Genomic DNA, 10,144 nt, shown 5'->3' on the forward strand with positions numbered 1-10,144 from the left:
AGTTCCCCTCTGGCTAACATCACAAATATAATGTAAATATTACTTATGTATAGTTAAAGTCATGGTTTAAAATTATTAAACTAAGTAAGTGTTAAGTGTCAGTGTTTAAACATCAATTTTGTTTGAACTGTAAGATTAATGACCAATGTCTTTGAAGTCCATCCTGGATTAAATGCAGAAGTTCACATAGATGCAATTGTCCTTGTAATAGTTAGTAATAGTTCCAACTTTTTCCAAGTATAAATAAATAATAGTGCTTTTACTTGAGTTAAAAATTTTATATTAAGTATTCAACTTCACTACAGTTATTTTTCACCAAAATTACAAAGTGCAAAAAATACATATTTTTGAATTTGAAGTTTATATGGGAAATCGGCAAGTTATAAGCACTAAATCTGTTTATAAACTAAAACGTGCAGTGCATGGCATGACAGAAGCCCAAAGGGCACAGCATTATGAGCACATGCAGCAGCTTGCATAAACTGTGTCCTGACTTCTCTTGCATTTCCAAGATTTTCTTCCCTGTCACTATAAAAGGACTGTAATACTGTGATTTTCTGCATATTTCATTTTCTTCTGGAAAGGAGCCGTTCATTCAGGTATGAGGGAAATACCTGGACCAGGAAATCCATCTGAACACATTTAACCACTGATCAAACTTCACTTTTCTTTAATCTAGATAATGTTTTAACTGTGTCAAACATTAACGCAATGTAGTTTGACATATATGTGGGGATATCTTGTGTACATGCAACTATATGTCTAAAACAAACTTTTTAAATATCTTGTTAAAAAGATACAATGCCAATAGTGTCGGAAATTAATGGGGACTCGGGGCAAAATGCCACAAAAAATATCTCTGAAATTCAAAATATGGGGCGAAAAATGTCAATGCAATGAGTTCCCATGTTTTATGAATAATATCTGATATAGTTACAATTACATATATTGCTATCTTCTTTTTACTTTTCACTGAAACCCCCCCGCCGTCTTGTTTCTCACATTTCTATTCATTTCTACCAATCAGCATCAGTTTGGTATTGTACTGTGACAAACCAGACTGAGAGGCAGATGTAGGATCCATATGCAGATTTAATATAGTAGTCAAACGGGCAAAGGATCGAAAATCCAGAAAACAGTATAGAATGGCAGACAAATCCAAAAGGGTAAACAGTCAATATCCACAACAAACAGGGAAACAGGGAAAAACGCTTAGAATTGCAGACTGAGAGAGAACTGACAAGACTTCGTACTGAATGGTAGAACCTCAGGGCTTATATACACAGATAATGAGCAAATAATGAACAGGTGTGAGAGAAAAAGACAGGAGGCAATGCATGATGGGAGTTGTAGTCCAGTGAGGGATTAGTATTCAGGGGATGAGGATAGTGTGAACCAGATGGGAGAAGGGACAGCAGAAGATGTGACATGTACTCCTTCATTAAATTACATAATCATTCGCCCCTCTTGTTCAAAATAATCTGCCCTAGCAGGGAACACTCTTGCTCATGGTGCTGTACTGTACTTCCCTTCCCTGCCCTGTGCTGTGCTGCTGTTTATCTGTCCGAAAAGCCTCACCCGCTAGAAGCCAAAAGTGTGCAAGTGATGGATGTTATATAAAGAAGGTACGAGAATCACAAAACATAAATGTAACCAAATGCTGCAATTCACTTAATAATAATATCTCAAAGTTACATAACCATAATGTTAATTAAGACTTTATTATTACAACTGAAATACAATAACACATATACAGAACAACCACATTTAGTGTTTGAATCAGTCATATCTCTCACTAAACACTTTGTGAAATGTTAATTTTTGCCTTATTTTATTCAGTTGGCATATAGGAGTTAATAACAGTTTGCTTAATAATCTCATTCCATATCTGGATAATTGCTGCAATATTATAGAGGCTAAATTTCCTCTATGATATTGCATTAAATTGGTTTTGTGAAGTATGTTAACTTAATAGCCAATATACTTATGAATGAGAATAAACCTGAAATAGGAATGTGTTTCAGTCACAACGCATATTATGTAGTTTAGAGATGATTTAGAGACATTTATAATGTTACAGATGATATTTCCATTTCAAATAAATGTATTCTTAAAATGTTCTGTTTGTCCAAGAATCCTTTTTTTGGCATTTAGAAGCTGCTAGTCTGATTCTCAAACTAGGTGTCTACCGATATGCGCACATATGACATTTTTCAGAACATATAATGCAGAAAACAATGCTTTAGAATTGGTGTCATAAATGTCATTTTTCCAGCGGAGCGCACTCCGACTCTGCTTACAGAACTGACTCTGAGCTGACGGTGGCTCTGCAGACAGGGCAGAGTTAAACGGTGTCTTCTTAGTAAGTTGCTAACTAGTTTGTGAAACAATTACAGTCAATTCATTTATAAAATATAATATTTAAAAGTCTGGTTTTCCACCGTTGAAAGTTTCCTCTGAACAGCAGAATATGTTGTAACACCACTGCCGCTGTTTCTCTCTTGACTCGGCATGTGTAAATGCTTTTTGTGTTACAACCTGACAATAATTGACTGACAGTATTAAAATAGTCAGCATTTGACTGATACTTAACAGTACTACTGATGTTTATTTAACTATTTATTGTATTTTAATTTATTCTTTATTTTAATGGTCAGCCATTGACTGATACTAAACATACAGCACTGATGTATATTTAGCTATAATTTTTATTTATTCATTATTTAAATAGTCAGCCATTGACTGATACTGAACATACAGTACTTATGTTTATTTAGCTATTTATTGTATTTTGATTTATTCTTTATTTTCTCAGTGTTCATTTCTAGAATTGGTTGACAATGTATAATAATAATAATAATGTCAAATATTCTTTGATAAAAATATTTAAGAAACAGCCTTAGTCATATCAGTGCAAAATCGGTGAACAATCCACATAGAAAATGTCTGTTTTCATTCCAGCTCAAAAATGTACTATATCGGCCTCCATATTGGTAATCTGGGAATTTCCCTCTCTGAAATCAGTATCGGCCTAAAAAAATCCCATATCAGTCGGGCTCTATTAGAGATTCTTTTTCAAAACAGTAATGTATGTCATCTATAGCCTTCATCTCTCTAAAACAATAAACTTTAGTAGAAAATAGAATTTCAGGAGAAATATGTTTCTTTTTGTCTATTTTTAAAACCAAAAAATAAGACAATTTTCTTGAATATCAAATTAGCACTTTAGAATTCATTTGTAAGGAATAAGTGTCATAGTATATGTTTGTCATTGGGGGTAAATAAAAAATGTTATTCATCCTTGGAAGGAAGCATCAATTTCTTTCAAGAACAAAAATGTCTTAGTCAAAAATGGAAGCGTATATACGAAATATATATATATATATATATATATATAAAATTTTCATAAAGTAACTTGTAACGCAAATACTTGAGTAGTTTTTCAGCAAACTACTTACTTGAGTCATAATATTTATCAGTACTTCTACTTGTATGCATGTGAATTATTTCTTCAGTAGCAGTAATTTTACTTAAGTAAAAAAGATCAGTAATCTTTTTACCACTTCTTCCGGGGTAACAAATTAAAGGGCTTATTTTTTTAGAACCATCTTTGCTGTGGCAAACTCAGAATCACATGCAACATTGCAAAGAAAACAACATGGTGGCCCACATTCATGTTGACTGCATTACATAATCTACAGATAAAAATCTTGCTTTTGGTGCTACTCTATGGACATTTCACCCAGAAACTGGAGCTCACACATGCCCATTTGTCCAACAACACTTCAAGCTTCGGCCACTGGAAGCAGTTGTTTGAATTTTAGTAAGTACAGACTGATTTCAACTTTCGACCAACTGTCGGAGAATTGACAGAGAGATCTGTCTGTTCCCTAACACTCCCCCATGTATTCCACTGGTCGACCAAACAGAGTCAAGCCATTGATTGAGGCAAGTTAAAAAAAAACTTTTTCAAACAAACACAAAACTGTTGACACTTTTCTGGGAAATTAAATTGAATAATCACTTACTTATAGTTGATCTACAAATTAAACTGGGATAGTGTTTTATCATACCAAAAATGTTTTAACACATTACATTTTTGTTTATGTTGTGCTGGCTGATATGACAGTCATGTTGGACTTATACTGACACCTATTGGTGTGAATGCAGCATCATGCAAAAGCAACAGTTCACAGTTACTAATGCCATTGTAGAAACCTACTATTCACAGTCAGCTATGAGTAATTTATTCTTTGAATGAAGTGTGCAATAACAGGATAAAATAGAGTACTGTTCCGCTGGTCACGTGAGCTCAACATGACGCTTACCATGTAATAACCCAGCTCCATGTAAAATAAAAGCACATTTTTAGGCTACTGATATGATTGGATTTAAAAATATTAATATATATAAAAAATATCACTCACTTATTGGCGGGTAAAAAAAAATTTCAATGAGGAAATAATTACAGTGCACCTTTAAGCAGCACAAACAAAAAAAAAAGACACAGGCTGCCCTTTGGACCAAGCTTACTCATTATTTGATTAGGGATGGGTCCTCCTATGGTGATAATATCCACAAATTTGATTTCCAAGATCAGGAGAGAATTTGGGCTGAGTTTGCAGTTCTGCTGGTAATTGCAGTGGTGGGAATCTCAGCTGACGTTTATCCTTCGATTGTGAGAATCTGCAGGTGCACAGAATCCCTAATCACTCTCTCATAAAAGAAAGAGTTTTCCAGCCAAGAGCAAGAATAATTCATCGGTTTTATGTGTTTTTCTTTAAACCTCTCTACACATTAGATACAAGTGTCTCTAGTTACTTTAATTGCCAATTAGCCTTGTGCGCTCTGTGAGGTATTCTGTCTTCAAACATATTAGTGCTATCAGCAAATCACAGATACACTTGAGATCTCCTCTGCTTTCACATACCATACAAACTGCTGAATGAACACATTTTTTAAAATGGATAAAGATCTGTGTTTATTTTTATCTTGAGGGAACTTTGCTTTAGGGTTAGTGTGAGGTCATTTAGAAATACAATTAATTTGGTTATGAAAGTAAAAGTTAGTAATTCGAAAAAATGTGTGGAATTTGATTTGAGCTTGAATGACTGTTGATTTAGTGAATAGCCTAATGCCACTTAAAAATTGAAAGGACTTATTTGTTTATTCTAGTAACTTGTTTACTATTTATAATGTGATTACATTCAGCCAATAATAATAATATATATATATATATATATATATATATATATATATATATATATATATATATATATATAAAAAATAAGAACACAATTTAATATAAGACCATAAAAAAGGTCATTATGCATAAAAAGGTAAATCATTCTCACAGAGAAAGCATATTAATGTGTGATTTCTCCAAAAGTGTAATACTGCCATCTTGTGGCCCTCTGACACTGTAAAATTTTTCAACATATAAATCACGATGGATGTGATATGAAATGAATTCTGGATATGAACAAACTCCTACAGTTATAAAATCCCTAATGCATCTTTTAGTGTGTGTCTGCATGGTTTACCTCCATGTGAAAAAGGCCAATGAGAAGTTGGCGGACAGAATTTATATGTCCCGCATACCCATATGGGTATAAAGGCAGGGAAATGCATCTGTTTCATTCAGGAGCCGGTTTTCTGAGGAGCTGGAAATGGTCCAGCCACAACAGTGGCTCGGCTCAGCGATGTGGCCGGGAGGACACAACGTCTCATTCCCTCCATCAGGGAATGGAGGTTACATACGTAACCTAGACGTTCCCCATCTGTTGCTCAATTGGACGTTGTGTCAAAGAAGCGACACTAGGGGTCCAATTTAAATCACGCCATGAGCTGAGCTGTGTACGTGTACTGCTGACACAGGAGCGGGCAGGTACGGGCAGACCAAAATGACCAGCTGTATCAGACTGCATGTACCCTTCCCCAATGCCCCATAAAGTCGTCGGAATCCTTATAGTTACCCTAGGCAGGGGAACAAGGCGACGCTTGCCAACCTGGGAATGGGCCGAGCCTAGCCTGGCCTCTTTTCTCTCTATGTTTCTCGCATAGAGCAAACCGGCTGGGGCCCTTACACGCATCGTGGGAAGGGGGTCTTACCCAGTTTCCTATTTTTTTCAAGGGGAAAAGACCCTGCGGAGACCACACCTGCCCAGAGAGGGGGAGGTAAAAGTGGCGATATACACCACGTGGGCTTTTAGGTCACATGTGCGAAGTGGCGCGGTGGTAGATCCTGCCTCTTTTGAGGGAGGAGTTGCTGCAGACACGGCGACCAGGGGGCAGTGGGAACTGCCCAATTGAGATGCTGGTCCGCTCGTGAGGGGACCGTACTGCGGAAAATACACACAGGGGGAAAGTCCACATAGGAGCCCTGACCTGTGGAGCACCAATTCCAGTACAGGGTAGATTGAGTACCCGCAGTGGATTGGGTCGGCTGAATTGCGAACCCAGAGGGCTAGGGTGGAGTCATCCAGGGAGTGAGTGGGATCTCCTGGGAGAAAAAATGCACGGTTTTACCTCAACCGAGTAAAAAACGTCCGTCAGCGTGTTACCAAGTTCTACCGGCTCGGACTTGAGAAAATACAGGACGAAACTGATTCTACCCTGAGATTGTAAAATCTCACAAAGGCGAACAAGCGCCACTTTAGGGCGTAAAGTTGCCTGGTAGAAAGGGCTCTGGCTTGGTTGATCATGTCTACGACAGCAGGTGGTAGATCAGCTAGATCTTCCACGTCCCGACCAGGGGCCAGACATGGAGGTTCCAGAGGTCTGGGTGCGGATGCCAGAGCGTGCCCCGTCCCTGAGAAAGAAGGTCTTTCCTCAGGGGAATTTTCCAGGGAGGGGCTGTCGCGAGGAGTATGAGGTCCGAGAACCAAGCCCAGGTGGGCCAATAGGGAGCCCCTAGAGTGACTTGTTCCTCATCCTCCCTGACCTTGCACAGCAGCTGTGCAAGAAGGCTCACTGGGGGAAATGCATACTTGCGCAGCCCCGTGGGCCAGCTGTGTGCCAGAGCGTCTGCCCCGAGGGGAGCCGCTGCTCGGGCATACCAGAGCGGGCAGTGGGAGGTCTCTCGGGAGGTGAACAGGTCTACCAGAGCCTTGCCGGGGATGTGAGTGGCGCACAGATGACGGGCGAGTTGTGACATGTGGCGGGAGCATACGCCGCCTTGGTGATTTATGTACGCTACCGCGGTGGTGCTGCCTGATCTGATCAAGATGTGTTTGCCCTGAACAAGTGGGAGAAACCTCCACAGGGCAAAGAATACAGTCAACCAGCGGGGCAGGGCCCCTGTCTAACGGCCCGCGGCTGCGTGCCCGCTGCACACGGCGCTCCAACCCAATTTGGAGGCGTTGGTCGTGACCAGGATGTGTCAGAACACCTGCTGTAAGGGGACTCCTGCCCTCAGAAAGCAGAGGTCTGTCCAGGGTTTGAATGTTTGGCTGCAGGTGGGGGTGACCATCACACGGTGCGTGCCGTGGGACCATGCTCGTCTCGGGATTCGAGTCTGGAGCCAGTGCTGAAGCGGTCTCATATGCATCAACCCCAGTGGCGCAACCGCCGCTGTAGGGCTCACAAGTTTTGGAGCGGGTGTGTTTATTAGCAATAATTAATAATTATCATAGACAACCATCAATCATTAATTAATAGAACATTGATTAGAATCAATGTTACACGGGCACCAATTTATGTAGGCTCACAGGTTGGTTAGATCAGTTTTACTATCAGATATAAATTAATAATTAATGTTTATTAATTATTAATTAAATTAAATAATAGAATTTAGTTCGTTAAATTCTATCCTCGGGGCACCACTCTTTGACAAGAGAAAAATGATAGTAAGTGACTGATCAAGTCTCATAAAATTCTACCCTGCAGATTGAGTATTTTGATCGAGAATCAAAATAATCAAAAGGGGAAGTAGTTAGTCAAATTGTTGCCATATGAACCCAACAGTAATCTGGTTACAGTTGGCTTCTAACAACAACAATTTAACAATACTGAAGTAATACAGGAGTTCTTGATGTGGCAGAGGCTGGCTTCAACACAATATTCAAACAAACAAACCATGAATACTTATTATAATATAGCAAGATTTATTATAATCAAACAGTAATGAACACTGCCAATACTAAATGAATATAACACAAAAACTTAAAATGGAAATCCTAAACTAAATGGTGGAGCTATATGCTAGTGTATGTGTGTGTGTGTCTCGAGTTGGTAACCAAGACACAAAATGGCGGACTAAACTCCTCGTGATGAACTAGTCAAAATGGAGGGCTAGGCCGGAAAGGGCAGAGCCAACGATTATGTGAAGGTGTAGGGGAAAGCAAGATGGCTGGATCAGATCCAGCACAACAGAGCTAATACCAAGTGCGGGTGGTAATGAGCAGACACACAAAGGAACTGAACGAAACAGGCAGGAGAATTTGAAAAACACCAGCCTGATTCACACATAAACCGCGGCGCTGCTCGCTCCGTGAATTTCAATGTGTGTGTGTGAGAGAGGGAGAGAGAGAGAGCGAACAAACAGGGCTTCATGCAATTTAACAGAGGAGACACGCTGGTAACAGCGCGATTGAATCATTGATTCAGATCACTCAATAAATTAACATTTCCCCAAAAATGACGATCTCATAACTCCAAACAGCAATCAGCGATCGTAGTTAAATGTACAGTGTAAACAAAACATTAAACGTTCAGCGATCGTAGTTAACATGTAAATGAAAACAAAAACATCAAACATTCAGCACTCAAATATATATGATTTAGGTTTATAAAAAAGTCACAGTTTCTAAACTAAATCTGCCCAGATATCAAGCCTTACTTGTGAAATCCTGTGTGATTTCAGCAGGGTTGTCTGTTGGATTCCTGTTGCATTGAGCGGTCAGGAGAACACAATCTGGATTCGGTCCTTGGTCTCACGCTCGTCAGCTAAAAGACGCGTCTCTGTGTTGGTTCTCGGGTCCGGTGATCGCGAGAAACGCGAGAGGTAGTCAACGTTGTCGGAAAACGATTGAGAAGGGAAGCTGGTCGCCTTTTCCGTTTTCTATATATAGCTTCACTGTTGTCTTACAGTGAAGATGAAATGAACCGGTTTTACACTACACGACAGGAACAAAGCTAAGTTAATCATACTCTACCGTGGCCAAATGGTGAGGTTTAGAAAAACGTGGTCTTTCTTTGTCCAGATGGATGGCTTCCCTGGTGAAGATATGTCTCTTTAGAGCACAGCGAAGCTGTAGGTGTTACAGTCAAGCTGGATGCAGAGTGAAGGCGAACTCAAATGTGTGCGCTAGTTTTGTTAAGAAGATGACGTCATCGGTCATAGGCCGCTTTTGACCAATGACGTCTGAGATTGAGTCCATGGGCGGGAATTCCGTCAGGTTGCGATGCATTCTGGGAAATATAGTTCAATGTCTCACCTTTGATCATAGAACAAAGGGCCATGCTGTCTCTGCTGCCATTTTCAGTGGGGCAAGGCCCTACATCCCCCCTTTTGGTCTTAAGGTTGGGGTTCCTACCACAGCCCTTGAGAGCAAACCAACAGTTGAACAGTTCCCAAGTCCCTGAGAGCAACCCGAAAGTTGTTCAGTCCATGTGTCCTGAATTCGCAAGAGCTTAGTTCCTGGAAGTATAACAGTTCATAAAGACTTTTTGACATCTGGGCAGTTATAGTAGACAACATCTGGGCAGATGAATTCTAACTAGGCTAATCTAAAATAACTTTATCACAACATAGCATTTTTGCATCTGTAACACATCAAACATTGCAACAACCCTTTGTTTTCAATGATTATGAAAAGAAAACTGGACCAGATTGTTACTGTTAGTAAGGCTGTTCTCGGGACAAGTTAGGAACAGTTAGTGGTAGAGGGGTAGACAGGTGTTTGAAACGCTGTGGAACGAGTGTCATTGCATCCAGTCTAGTGTGTAGTGTTTGGATGTGTGCAATACCTGCCATGATGATCCAAACACTAAAGGAGGAGCCTGAGGGCGATTAAACCAATGTAGTGTTCTTGGTACAATGACGATTTTCAATGACGATTTTCCAATGACACTTCAACGTTGTGTCAAAGAAGCGACACTAGGGGTCCATTTTCAATCACGCCATGCGCTGAACCATGTAAGT

This window comes from Xyrauchen texanus, chromosome 41 (assembly GCF_025860055.1).
Source record: "Xyrauchen texanus isolate HMW12.3.18 chromosome 41, RBS_HiC_50CHRs, whole genome shotgun sequence".
NCBI lineage: Eukaryota > Metazoa > Chordata > Actinopteri > Cypriniformes > Catostomidae > Xyrauchen > Xyrauchen texanus.